Genomic DNA, 14,201 nt, shown 5'->3' with positions numbered 1-14,201 from the left:
TTATTTTATTCGTGATTTTTTATTTGTTACTATTCGGAGCAAGTTTATTTCTGCTCGGCTGACACAATGCCACACAAAAACAATGCAGAAGTCACTCAAGGTTTTACTCAAAACTGTATGTGCTAAACTAACAATAATATATGTGTGTCTATTTGTAAAAAAACACATATACAAGACCCTAAGGTTCCGGAGACAAAATGGCAAAAACGGAACCCTTATAGTTTCGTCAAGTTCGTCTGTCTGTCTGTCTGTCCGTCCGTCCGTATGTCACAGGCATTTTACTCGAAAACTACAAGATGTATATCAATGAAATTTGGAGTACAGATGTCTTGTCAAAGCCGCTATTTAGTTTTGTAGTTAAATAACTAAACTCCATACACGTAACAGAAGTTGAAAAAAAAGTTTTTTAACTCGCATCAACGTGTGGCACATAGTTCGACAGTTCTTTTGAAAGGATAGTAAGGTTTCTCAAAAACTTTTTTGATTAAGTGAAGATTTCCGGAAATAATCGCTCCCAAAGTAGCAAAAATTGTGTCCCCCACCCTCTATCTTGTAAACCGTTTGTCCAAAAAATATGCAAAAAATATGGATAGGTAACGCTTAATTAATACTTTCAACGAAAATTGGTTTCAACATGATCGGATGTACCGTTTTTGAGTTATTGCCGAAAAACTGCGCTTCTCAACATAAGGACGTAAGTGCCGTGAAGATACGCTCTTTTTCTGTTAATAGATTTTAAGGTTGTAGTAAGTGTTTTTATTGTGTTATAACGCACATAATATTACTTGATATTTTTCGTAATGGCTACGGACGGAAGCCTATCTTGGGCGGGTCCGACACGCTCTTGGCCGGTTTTATTTATTTTTAGTCGTAAACAAAAATTACTTCACTGACATTATTTAATATAGTGGCTGTTTCACCACCCATTGACTAATTTTGTTTGACGGATAAATGTGATGCCCTCTCCGTCTATTCGAACAAAACAAACAGAGACGGCATCACATTTATAAATTTAATCAATGGATGGTGAAGCAGGGGTTAACGTAATTACTAAGCTGTAATTTTATATGCTTAATCACCTACATAACATAACCATAACTAGTGCCAAGTCAATAGTTAAAGTAATTAAACTAAGTAGCCGATAACTTTTTAAATAGCGTAGCATGTTTTATCGTTAAAACCGATGTACCCACTCGAGTACAATTACCTGCGACTCTTCGAGCCGTGAAATGCGTTTCCGTGTGAGCCTTATCAACAACGATCTTCCGGCGACCCTGTACCACTGTAACCCGAGTTAGGACTCCATGTGTCGCTGTTACATCAAAGCCTTCAATATAATGGTTGCGAATTTTATCTTCCAGCGTCTCGTGGTACCGGCGTATAGTTTTTAAATCTAGAACAGGTTGTGCCCGTTGTGTTTTTGTTCAAACAATTTGTACTGGAGATGGTTCACAAGTTTTAAACATGCAAATGAACGCTATTTATCATCTTAGGTCACAAAGAAAAATTAACGAGATAGAGATAGCGTTGAAGTTATTCCGATACGCATGAAGTTTTAACGAGGTTCGAACTTGCCTTACGTTAAATTGGGAATAGTGTCCTTATATAAACTATAAGATATTACCCGTTACTTCGCACATATCCCATTGGAATTTCATGCTTTCCCGGAATAATACAGAAGGGATTTTGACGAGGGATAAGATTCAAAAATTTCCCAACACAAATACACAAAGTTTATTTCTTTATTTTATTTAGTAACAGCCAAAGGAGTACAGTCACCAGCACCAATATCTGACACAACACGCGTGCATAAATATCTGATACGACTCTATCTCTAGGGCCGGAAGGACGTGCCAGATATTTTTGCACGCTCTGCTGTGGCAGATTTTAATGCTGGTGACTGTACCTATATCCGTGACTTTCTTTTTAATCGAAAAAATATTCAATATTCCACCTTACAAACAATATATATTCCCATGTTCATGTAGCAATAGTTAATTTTATTACTAACAGAGTATGCCGTCCGTCCCTGACGTTTACCCTTTCGTTTCCGCTGTCCAGCAGTGCGTAGATACAATGAGACCTGCGTGTGCGCACTTGACAGGTTGCTCCAGTTAGTTAGGTATTTTAAATTAGGAACATGAATATCTTTCATTAAAATTTAAAAAACAAAGAAATGTAGTGGCTTGTGATAGTTCTGAATTTAATGGGGTAACCAAGTACCTATCTATTTTACTACTATACTAGCTGTTGCCCGCGACCACGTCCGCGTAGAATTCGTTTATCGCTATCCCGCGGGAACTATGCAATTTTATGGGATAAAAACTGTCCTGCTTATATCCTTCTCCGGGACTTAAACTACCAAATTATACCGAATACCGAATTTTATCTAAATCGGTTTAGCGGTTTAGACGTGATAAGACAACAAACAAACAAACAGACTTATAAACTTTCGCATTTATAATATTAGTGGGATTTCTTATCATTTAGAAATCTGTATACACCCTATCAAGCAATTCAATGGTGCGTGTGAAGTCCCAATTCGTTTGAGCCTGTGTGAGAACTGCAGCCAAAGCTACCTAGACAACATTTCAGAAAGAAACACTGAATATAAAAAAACAACATAAATATTGTACAATATCATTCATACATTTATGTAAAGCCATTAAACCGAGTATGAGAATAATTACCGCAAGAGTTACGCAAGATAATGCCCAAACCTCGTTTTCGTGCCAAAGCATTCCTACACAGCTAATGTATTTGCTTACCAGCCAAATAAATGATCCACTCGCGATTACAATAATAATAGTTATTGGCGTCGCACAGACTGCAGGGAAACAGCTGGGGTGGGGCTCCCTGCCGAGCTCGTTAACTACATATAAAGATAAATTATTTTTATCTGCCAATTTACCCCAATCTATTCTATTGTTGTACTTTGATGACAGCTATCATTTAGCGACAAGTTTAAAGTCTTCGAAAGTATCCTCTTTCACCGCTAGTCAACTTTTATCGCATCTCTCGGTACTTAATATATTAAATTCAGCATCACACAGTCATCATCACGACTCTTGGTAGATCATAGAAATTCACTATCACCATAGGTATCATTATGATCATCACATACCGAACACCTCCGCTGCTGGGCCTGCTAGCATCTATAGCTGCACCATCTGGAAAGATTTCAGGATAACTAGCTTTATTTTTTTAACAGTATTTAAATACTAAGTGAATAGCTTGTGAATAGCATCTAATAGGCAGTATTAAAGTAAGGAAATTTATAAAGCTTTATAAGTGCGCGCGTAGACAATAATGGCCTTATTGCCTAACGAATTCCAAATCACAATCGCTTTCAGCATTTCTTTGTCAGTGAGTAGGTATGAGTATAAATGAAGGTAGAAAGAGATGGTGAATGTGATTGCAAACGTCAAAGCGTTTAACGATTTGGTCTCAGAGGCTTGACTCTCTGCTTGCACAATCATGCAGGTGGGTAAACTTATGACTAAAATGTTATCTTTAAATATTATAAGTGGGGAAACTTAACGATTTGGTCTCAGAGGCCGTGTTGTCTAACGTTTCTGACAGTAACAAATGACAGTTTTTGTATGCGAAATTCTGTCATTTGATTGCGATCTCGAGCATCAGAAACTTTAGGCAATACGATCTCTGCTTGCACAATCATGCAGGTGGGTATGTAACTTATGATAAAATGTTATCTTTAAGATAATGCGAAATATCTTAGTGAGTAGATATGGGGGTAGCCCCGGCTCTATGTCTCGGGGCAGTGCGATACTAGTTTGCAGATATTTCTGATATTTTGCTTTGATGTTTTTTTTGTCTGTATTTTCGGATAAATACAATCTAGGGCTCTTCAAGGCTAGAGCGAATAAGCTCTTACTGAATCAGTGAGATACACCTTTGGCCTCATCTGTACTTAACATCAGGTGAGATAGGGATCAATGGGTCAGTTTTATGTAAAAAAAAATGTTCACTAATTACTTACAAGGTACATAGGTAATTCCGTTTAAGTATTTGAGATATGAAAGAAGTTTTTTTTTTATTATTTATTTAAGGTTCACCAGCAATTGTTAATACAAGATACATCAAAAAATTGCTGCTCGCATGAACGTGTTGAACTGAGTGTCACAATCACTTATAGGTTAACACCGCATGGAAAACAAACGTGAAGCTTAAAAACTAAATTCACATGAGTATTTGAATTATGTTTAAGTTTAAGTAGTTTTAATTAAGTATGAAAGCTAAGCTGTATTTATTGGTACAGGTTACTAATTTTTGGCATCCAATGAGTTTCAATATGTTAATTAACATAGAGTCGCTTTGATTAAAAAATTGTAGGTAATCGTAGGGTACGAAAAGTGCCTCGTTATTTTTGCTCGTTACTTTACATTAATTAATTATGTCAATTAAATAGATGCACAACTAGGTTTATGATTTATATTCATAAGAATGCAATGAGGGTTAGGGGAGACCGAGGTGAGTTGTGACAGAGGAGAATAGTGATAACGTCGATTTTTGGGAACTTATTAACTGGTAGCAAGCTCGCAACAGCACGCGTTTGATAGTTCGAAACTTGAACTAAAAACGTGCACTATTGCGAGCTTGCTAGCAGTGCCCTTAGTGTAAGTTTTTGGTTACAAAATACGTCTCGATCGCGTTCGCGTTAAAATCTCAATTTGTATGGAAACAGGAATATCGCAAACGTTCCACTGGAGACGCTGTTCGTGTTTCCATATAAATTGAGATTTTAACGCGAACGCGATCGAGACGTATTTTGTAACCGAAAACTTACACTAAGGGCTCAGTTAAGAAGTTCCAAAAAATCAACGTTGTCATGTCACTACCTCTCCTCTGTCACAACTCTCCTCAGTCTCCCCTACTGTGACGGGCTAGTTGGCGCTAGTGTCGTGAAGTCCGTTTGACAACTTTGATATTGTGTCACGTGTGTGTTGTTAAAAACTAAATAAAAATCTAAAATAACACATGTACTCTCATGTTTACGTATTTCAAACAAACGAGTAGCACCGCCTTCCCTTAACTGACCGGACAATTTTTAAGAGTGAAATCGTGTTTATTATGCAATTTCCATTCGGAAATTCGTGGCTGCGCGGGCCCACCGCGCGTATCTCCGGCGCGTTGCGTTATCTTATCATTCCCCTCCCTTCGATGAATTACCATACCTCTCATTTGCATGTACCCACATAGCGCATTGTTTATGGCCGGGAGATGACGGATTTTCTTCCGCTTTCTCCGGTACCGGAATGACGGGTTGCCTAGGGTTGCCAGATTCCTGCGTAGTTTCGGGTTGTGATTTCAATTCAAGGGGTCTCTGTTTTGTTTGGCTACAAACAAGCATGTTAATGATTATGTGCTTGAGTTTCGCTTTTTTATGTGATGGGACAAACGAGCAGGTGGGTCACCTGCACCTGATAGAAAGCAATCACCGCCGCCCATGGACTTTCATAACTTAAGCTGAGCTGCGGAAGCTGAGCTGGATGTATTTTTTTATTGTAGTTACATTTATTCATTTGCCCTGTTTGAATTGAACTCATTAGCGAGCTGTCAAGTTGAAAACACAATAATAATGTTTTATACTCATGTATTGTCCGCGAATTATAAAATTCACGAACAATAACACAAAAGCGCTCTTTTTAATGCTAATCTAAGTCTATTTTGTTGATGCTGGCTATCGAAAAATTTTATCAAAGATCTGCGCTGAGAAATGGAAAGAGATTCAAAAAAATAACATCTTAGTTCAGACTCGATCTTCATAAAAAAATACAAATATGATTTGACGCTAGCTTTCTGCTGCTTCCTGATTGGTTGATATTATTTAATACCAGGCCAGTTAGTCGATTGCCCTAGGATAATAAAAAACATGTTTATTTATTTTGGTGTCCTTTTAGGGTTTATTTTTCCATAAGTTATAATGGAAAATATTATTTTGTCCAAAACTTCTCGGTAAAGTGTTAGTTAAAGTCGCTAAAATAATTTACGGAAATAAAGGAGTAAGTAACTTCCAATTTTTTTTTCTTGGGTAGTACCTTTCTTCTTTAACAAACTTAGGGGCCACCCATAAAGTACGTCACACTAATTCTGACGATTTTGTCACACGTATTGTTATGAAAATTGCAATTATTTTACCGGTTTTTTATACCGGTGCCTCAAACCGCCTCACCTAACTAAACTAACCTAACGATTAAACAAAATACTATTTTAATTAAATTCTGGGCAGTCTTTATATTATAAGCGAAATCATTTCATTTCAGCGTTAACTGCGCGTTCTTACGTCTCCCTGTCGCTAAGGCCACAGAATGAGACGTTAGTGTCCTAAGTCGGTTTTGCATAACTTATCAAATATTTGAGCACTCTAAGTTAAGCGATTGGCGAGTGCGTACTTAGTATAAGTACATTTTACTTTGCTTGGGAAATGAGCTAACACAAACTAAGAATTTGCAATCCATTAATTCCGCGAGTTAAGTGAGTCACTCAAAAACAGCTGGCTCGGAGCTAGCAATACACTTCTCTAATATTTTAATGCGCACTCAAATTTGGGGAGCGCTGATAAAATTGGAAGTAAGTCTTAAATTACTCACTTACAGAGTAGTTATCCGAAAGAGCTTTTAAATCATTCACAAAACACTAATGGACGTGGGGGAAGGGAGCGGGGTACGGGGCGGGGGGCAAGGGCAGATGTAGTCCCTAGCGAGCAATGAAATGGAGATATAACAATATAAAGGTGTGCCTCTGAATTGCCGTGAATTGCACGCTGTTTCTGCGGTAGGTATGACTAAATCTATGTTTAGTAGATTCACAATATTGGGTACGTTTTTAAGAATTTAATTGACTTACATGACTTAGGAAATTGGTTCAATTTAGTTCTAAACAGTGAAAGCATATCCCACTAATATTATAAATGCGAAAGTTTGTAAGTCTGTTTGTTTGTTACTTCATCACGTTTAAGCCATTGAACCGATTTAGATGAAATTCGGTATACAGATAGTTCGAGTACCGGAGAAGGACATAGGACAGTTTTTTATCCCGGAAAATTGCATGGTTCCCGCGGGATAGCGATAAACAAATAATACGCTGACGGAGTCACGGGTAACGGCTAGTTAAAATAAAAATCTTCGCTTGTGACGTAAGATGTACCTACTCAAAACTTATGTCACAAGCAAAGACTATTATTTATATTATTAAATTTACTTAGATAGTAAAGAACGAATTCTTTGCAAACGGAACCGCGGGCAACCGCTAGTATAGACAATCATTGCTCGTCTAAAAGTATTAACATAGATCAGATGCACTAAGGGGCTGTTTCACCATCCATTGATTAGTGTTAACTGACGGTTAAATGTGATGCCGTCTCCGTCTATTCGAACAAAACAAATATAGAGACGGCTTCACACCTAACCGCCAGTTAACACTAATCAATGGATGGTGAAACAGCCCCTAATTATACTAACAAATAATACTCATCTTTACTGGCACATTCAGCATATTTTATTGCGTTTTCTGACAATTCATTTTTGCACTTGCGCTTGTTTGATTATTGGCGATTTGATTGCAGTGCTTACCTACGTCGGTACGATTAACTAAGCCACCCGAACAAAAACATGTAACCTACATATAACCTATACTTCAAATGCATAAGTATTACTCTAAGGTTATAAGTAAGTACTGTTTACAAGAGTCAAAGAGCAATAAAATACTTAATACCATCTCAGGCATCACAACATCATGAAATTAAATAGCTAAACGCTAAGTATTTGCATTGTCGTTTATTAAATGTACTTAAAGAGAAATAAAATTTCAAGTTATTATTACATTCCTTGCGTATCGGGCATACCCAGGTAGTGTCGGGTACTGGAATAATAAATGGCGAGGGGTCTGCGAGGGGCCGCGAGTGCCATTATTATTGGTGGCAATTTAATTAGATGCCCCTGCGATATTACCACTGATTCGTTTTGTAATGCCGACAACACGGCGACTGCTGTACCTCCGACAATCCGACATACCTACGTTCCAAAATATTACACTCATTATGTGATATGTTATTGTGAGTATGTGTATTGCCGTGTTTTATTGCAATAAAGGTATTATGAAGAGAGTGATTTTTGTTTTAGATTCTTTATGCAATATCTTAATTCTGCTTCAATGTACCTAATTCATAAATTATCTTGAGCATGTATTTATTTTTATTTAATAATTAAAAAACAAATCAAAATATCTCGCTGTTTTAAACCACGAAACCATCTTAAAATTCAGGTCAAACTGAAATTAAGTTTAAAAACCATAAAATTACTTTCTGATCGACGGAATTTGATCACCCGACGCAATCACCCGCGCCGACGGGCTTCCGGCTCATCGATATTCGTAGCGAATCGTCGAAATTCAATAATTATCCCGAACACGACTTCATTGACGAAAAAACTCCATAAAAAGGTGTGAATGGAGAAAGGAAATTTGTAGGGCAACGGTCAGTTTTTGTAGGGAGCCGGGCGAGCCGGGACTGCAGCGAGAGGCTCGGCGGTTCCGCCGGCGTGTAGGAGATAAGATTAAAAGTGGGTAGGCGCTAATCAGTGCGCGACGAAACTTGTTGAATGGAGGCCGATCGACATTCATTCATGAATCATGAGGTTGGGATGCCATCACGCGAGAGGACTGCGGCGTGGTAATCGTCGTCCGCGGCGACGCGACACGGTACAACACTTCTATATCGCGCTCATTTGCGATCGCTCGCGCCTCATTATACACCCCGCTATCGCCGGGACGTGTCATCACATCGACGTGCTGCAATCATTATCACCTGTCCGCACTACCGCCCCTCTTAATTATGCTATTAGAATTGTCAGCGCAAGAAACTGATCCAGTTACAGAGCTATTTAAATGAGTCGCTTACTTGTTGCAAAAAGATGCAGTAATTTGAAACTGCCAACTTATATATCACCCGGGAATGTTTTATTGGCATCTTTATTTTATCACAAGTGATGCAATACAATGAGTCTTTATTGTACACCAGAAATAGTAAGCGATACAGAAAATAGGTACACAGAAACAAAATTACAAGCTGTGCTATGCAAGATATTATACTACCTATCTGATAGTTAAGATAGCCAATTAAAACTATTAAAACTCTTTTTCTAACTAGCAAGATCTACTATTTTTTTTTTGGATATTCTTGTTCTCAGTTTTTTGCTCTGGAAGTCGAAGTGGCTCTTAACTAAAGGCGTCTGCGAAATAGTAACGATAAACATACCACGAACCGATAAAACTGGGACATTATAAATTCGCCGAATTCTCAAAGTTGCGCTTATGATGGAAGATTTGATAAACTTTATTTGATACTGCCTTTGATCTGTGTAAACAGATCGAGTAAACGTAGGGAACGTGTTAGTTGCGAGAATTTTTATTACCGGCCGTAATAAATTTATAGGTTGTACCTATCGCTGTATGCGCCCACGCACGCGGCCCTCTATAAAATGGTCACTAGCGAGACGCGCACTGAAATATATCGCGAAGACACGCGTTTTAGTTACAGAATATGCTACATTTGGGATGGAAAACATTTTGTAGGTACAATTAAAACAATGTATGTAATATTCTGAAAGCTTTCTAAAGATGTCAAGAAGTCTCGTTTCATGGGCTCAATTAGAGTTGTCGAATACAACTAAATGTTATTTATTGAAAATTTACATGCAATATCGACCTAGCACATAAGTTCTCTTCCACTCTTTAAATTTGGAAATATACAGGGAGTGAAACCATAGCGAAACTTTGATGCCGGTGAAGTCATTATGACACAAATTGACATATAGAGTTTGACATAGTTTGACATATAGTGGCATTTATATTGGTACGGGCCGTCTCAAGTGTCAATAAAATATCCGTAAATTTTTGCCCAATTTTTGCCGTAAACTAAAGAGGTCAATAAGTTGTTAGTGATTATCTATAATCTACATAAAAACCTTTGTATGAAGCTTGACGTCATACGGCTGTCACCGGCATCTAAGTCTCGCTCCCTGGTAGTATAGTAAGCAGGGTTAGAAATTATCTAAATAATTACGTTGATTGATAATTATAATCGGATAATGCGTCACGAATGGCGTCATATAACCATCGAGTTTAATATAAAAACACCATAGCTCTAGGTCTCATACAACTGTATAAAATTGAAGTGTTCGAGTTCAACCGCCAGTATCCTATTTATTTTTCTTCTGTAGTAAACCAAACTCAACCAACGCAGACGCACGTTTGATGGCCTCCTTTATCCGGTATGAAATTAATGTTCATTTTTACCTCGACCTCATACGCACATGTGTAGACCGGTATATTTAGCTAAGTAACAATTAATAACTGCGATTTGTGTATACATTATTCATGAGTTAATATAATAACATATCTCGGCCTATTTAGTAGGTACTGTAATCAAAAAGGCATCACAATGCCGATTATTGATTATTTATACTTCAGCTTCTTTCTTGCCTTCACCAATATAATGTAAATAATGCATTGATTATTAAGCTTACGTTGTAGACATTTGCATTGAAATTTAAATTGATGTATGAAATTGTTTTGTTTCAGGTAAAGCGGTTTGGCAGAGCTCCAAATGGCACAGCTAACGCGTATCCTTAACTAATATTGACGTGGACATGAAAATGAACCTCATTCTAAAATAATCGCCGGGGCTACTAAAACCAATGAAATGTTTTCTAACACTGTAAGTACTATTTAAAAAGCCAAAATATTCTCAAAGAGCACTCACAAAGTATACGTTTTACTTTTAATTGTTGGCTATTACGAGAACGTACACGTACATTATAACGTGAACTTATGAAAGAAGTTTAACTACTAAAGAAAGTCACAAACAGAGCCATGTTACGTAAACGCTAAATGTGGCCGTTTGCTGGCGTAGCGTCGAGCGCGAGACCGCCAGGGGAAAGCAAAGAAAGTCGGTTTGTCGACATACAACACCTGTACTAGTACTTATAAGAAAAGAAAAGAAAATAATAATTACATTTCTTAGTGCTTACAATTATAGTGTCAAGGTTGGTACTTCCTTTTAATTCCTATTTAATATAGTGCCAGGAAGGTCCCGCTCTTCTATTATCTAGTAGATACCTAGGTAGTCATAAGAGCTAATAATTCAAAAAAATAACTTAACATCTCAAAGATAGAAACAAAGTGGAAAAAACCTTAGTTCGAACAATAGTGATAATTAAATCTTAGGATAAAGTGTGAGCGTGTGTGTGTGTGTGTGTGTGTGTGTGTGTGTGTGTGTGTGTGTGTGTGTGTGTGTGTTGTACAATATATTATTCTGTGCCACAAGGCTTTATTTTTCGTCCTTAATCTTGAATTCAATCGATCAATAGGTGTCCATTAGTCAATCAACCAATATATCACGTCATATGTAAAATACATAAATATTGAAGTCTTCAGACTAGTGGTCGTACCTTTGCATTAAATATGTCATAGATGATCCTTTTTACAAGCTTTCATTTAAAGGTGCGACCAAACCGCTACTTAAAAACGGTGACGGCACTGAATCGCAGTGACGCACCGTATGCGCACCGTTTTTATCGCATGCTATCCACACCGCTGCTTAAAATACGGAATCGCAGTGACGTGCCGTAAACGTCAGGTCTTTACCGAACAAAAGTTGTGACGTTTACGGCAAGTCACTGCGATTCCGCACCGTTTGCGTATTTTAAGTAGCGGTGCGGAAATCATGTAAAGAAAACGGTGCGCATACGATGCGTCACTGCGATTCCGTCGTCGTACCGTCGCCGTTTTTAAGCAGCCGTTTGGTCGCACGTTTACTTGCAATTTTATTATGCGTAAGTTTTCTCCATATCTAGCACGCCAAATTTCACGCACTTCACAATCATTAGGAATTTTCTTGAGATTTGTAAAAAAAATTGGTTTTAAAATTGGTTATTGCATCATATTCTTTCATTTTCAACATGCAAAATTACTACAGGAGACAATATTAATAATTCCTAAGTATATAGTTAAGCATATTTGTTTACTGACTGAAAAACATTTTTCTGACAGCCATTTGTGGATCATTTTCTTAAAATTATTGTTATTATTAAAACTATTATTATTAATAATAATAAATTTATTTGTAAACACATGGCTTATAAATCTATTTACGCTGGAATGTCCGTGAGACCCGAACTAGCCTGAGCCTGTATCTCGGGCGGGACCTAGCAGTTGAATGTACTAATTTAAACGATTCAACTCACGATTATAAGCCATGTGTTAAGCCAGGAACGGTCTGACTAGTTTCGATCTGTTCTGGCTTATAAAAACCGTTTCATTTAATAATTTTATCAATATGTCTTACAAGAGTTTAAGTAACATTATTTATGTTCTTGTTGCAAAAATCCCTTGATCATTTGTCAAACAGTCTAATACTCATGCAGGTTATTAAAGTTACCTTGCTATCACCACCTATCACCGAAATTCGTCTGTATTACGTAAACACGCACGTAAAAGTTCCTTCTCGAGACACGAGGGACCGAGGAATGCGGTCTACCTGCGCGAGGCGAGACCACCGCTAATCAATTTAGCTTTATTATCGCACCAATAACGCTTCATTACTGCGTCTTCGTAGATTTATGCACAGTATTTAACTTTCTTTTCCATTCGTTAAGGAAGTTTGTTTAATGGCTTGATGGTCCCAAAGTGTTGGTTTTTTTGTTTGAATGTCCCTTGATGCCTATATAGATAGAGACAAATGCACCATCGTTTTATAGTGTATGAATACTTATACAGGATAAAATAAAGATACTAAATAAGCATACAGTTTGTTTTGCTTTTTTTAGTTGATTGATGGTGCGTCGTAGAATTTGCTTTTTTAGGGTTCCGGAGCCAAAATGGCAAAAACGAAAACCTTATAGTTTCGCCATGTCTGCCTGTCTGTCTGTCTGTCTGTCCGTCCGTCCGCGGCTTTGCTCAGGGACTACCAATGCTAGAAAGCTGTAATTTTGCACGGACATATGTATATGTAAAGTTAGCCGACAAAATGGTACCTACAATAGAAAATTCTAAAAAAAATTTTAGGGTACCTCCCATAGACGTAAGGTGCAAATTTTTATGAAAATCGAGCATCCCCCCCCCCCTAAAATCTAAATCTAAAGCTGGTGGGAGGAAAAATTTCAAAAAATTCAGGATGGTAGTAAGTAACTAAGTAAGTATATCAAACTTTCAAGGAAAATTATAACGGCTAAATTTGTTTGAAAATTATTAGTAGTTAAAGAGTAAATAGCAGCCTGAGGTACAAAATATACGAAATCCTTAAAAAATATTATTTTTTTTTTCGTAATGGCTACGGAACCGTATTTTGGTCGTGTCCGACACGCTCTTGGCCGTTTTTGTAAGGACTCGTAAACTGAGTTTACCTTGATTATTTTATCGAATGAACGAGGTTGCTTAATAGGTTGCTTATGCTTTTGCTGATACGATCATTCTGAATCTCGTGTTTTTAATTACCTTTTGTATAAGAGTCAAAGTTAATGTACTAGGACAGCATGGGATACAAAAGTATTATGTCGCGGCAGCAGCTACATTCCGCCGCGACCGCCCGCTGCTCCCGGCCCCTGTCCATCACTGTCACTTCTAAGAAAAAACCAAAACCAAGTCCCCGTCAAGGAAGCATTTGCCCATAAACCTCACGCATGTTAAATTTTATACCCCACCTATTTACCGCTCGACTCTATGGTAATAATTAAACAATAGTTATTTATGATACAAGTGCGGAAAGTAGGCAATTCCCAACGAGTGGCGGAGAACTTGAAACACGAGCGAAGCGAGTGTTTTGAGCCGGCACGAGTTGGGAATTTCCTACTTTTGACACGTATATCATACAACGTTTTACAATGCATTAAGCGAGGAAAAAAATTGAGGCAGTGACTACATCATTTATTTGCCATACTCCTTTTACTACAGTAACAGGCAGTAGATATACATACCGATATGCACGCCAAACCAAAATCGTTAACGTATACACTTTATTAAACCATCTTTCATAACGATCATTGACTCAGAAGATTAGAACAGCTACAGCTACTAATGATAGGTAAAGGAGACTTTGTTTTAGTATCGTGATTTGTTATGATTAATTATTAGCCCTTTTTGCTTGACATTTCCACACTTATATTGGCTAGTCTTTATCTCCTGCA

The 14,201-nt window shown here is 37.5% G+C and overlaps 1 protein-coding gene across 4 annotated transcripts in view; it reads left to right on the top strand.

Annotated features, from left to right (window-relative positions):
• LOC141426453 (LIM domain transcription factor LMO4) overlaps positions 1 to 14,201 on the top strand; it is a 186,135-nt gene that overhangs the window by 83,540 nt on the left and 88,394 nt on the right. The window contains exons 1-2 of one of the 4 annotated variants that reach the window (XM_074085362.1): positions 10,132 to 10,289; positions 10,600 to 10,735. The exons of 2 other annotated variants lie outside the window; for them this stretch is intronic. The gene's annotated coding sequence lies outside the window, so the exon portion shown is untranslated. Of the gene's footprint in view, positions 1 to 10,131; positions 10,290 to 10,599; positions 10,736 to 14,201 lie in introns of those variants that run through there. One more of the 4 variants, XM_074085361.1, reaches the window with a different exon arrangement.

Source organism: Choristoneura fumiferana, chromosome 3 (assembly GCF_025370935.1).
Source record: "Choristoneura fumiferana chromosome 3, NRCan_CFum_1, whole genome shotgun sequence".
In the NCBI taxonomy this organism is placed as follows: Eukaryota; Metazoa; Arthropoda; class Insecta; order Lepidoptera; family Tortricidae; genus Choristoneura; species Choristoneura fumiferana.
Note: the sequence above shows the minus strand (reverse complement) of the source record. Positions and strands in the feature narration are given on the sequence as shown.